Source organism: Lupinus angustifolius, chromosome LG13, assembly GCF_001865875.1.
Source record: "Lupinus angustifolius cultivar Tanjil chromosome LG13, LupAngTanjil_v1.0, whole genome shotgun sequence".
In the NCBI taxonomy this organism is placed as follows: Eukaryota; Viridiplantae; Streptophyta; class Magnoliopsida; order Fabales; family Fabaceae; genus Lupinus; species Lupinus angustifolius.
This window is the reverse complement of record NC_032021.1, coordinates 4,618,729-4,619,609: the sequence shown is the minus strand read 5'-3', so window position 1 is coordinate 4,619,609 and position 881 is coordinate 4,618,729.

Genomic DNA, 881 nt, shown 5'->3' with positions numbered 1-881 from the left:
TTCCCTCTTCCTTATCCTCATCCGCCATCCTCATCCTCGTCCTATCCTATCCTCATCCTCGTCCTCATCCACATCCTATCCTCATCCTCATCCTCATCCTCTTCCACATTCTCATCCTCATCCTATCCTCATTCTCATTCTCGTCCTCATCCTATCCTCCTCCTCATCCTTTCCTATCCCAATCCTCGTCCTCATCCACATCCTATCCTCATCCTCATCCTCATCCTCTTCCACATTCTCATCCTCATCCTATCCTCATTCTCATTCTCGTCCTCATCCTATCCTCCTCCTCATCCTTTCCTATCCCAATCCTCGTCCTCATCCACATCCTATCCTCATCCTCATCCTCATCCTCTTCCACATTCTCATCCTCATCCTATCCTCATTCTCATTCTCGTCCTCATCCTATCCTCCTCCTCATCCTTTCCTATCCCAATCCTCGTCCTCATCCACATCCTATCCTCATCCTCATCCTCATCCTCTTCCACATTCTCATCCTCATCCTATCCTCATTCTCATTCTCGTCCTCATCCTATCCTCCTCCTCATCCTTTCCTATCCCAATCCTCGTCCTCATCCACATCCTATCCTCATCCTCATCCTCATCCTCTTCCACATTCTCATCCTCATCCTATCCTCATTCTCATTCTCGTCCTCATCCTATCCTCATCCTCGTCCTCATCCACATCCTATCCTCATCCTCATCCTCATCCTCTTCCACATTCTCATTCTCATCCTATCCTCATCCTCATCCAATCCTCATCCTCCTCTTCATCATATCCTATCCTCCTCCTCATCCTATCCTATCCTAATCCTCGTCCTCATCCACATGCTAGCCTCACCCTCATCTTCATTCTCTTCCTCATCCTATCCTCATCCTCT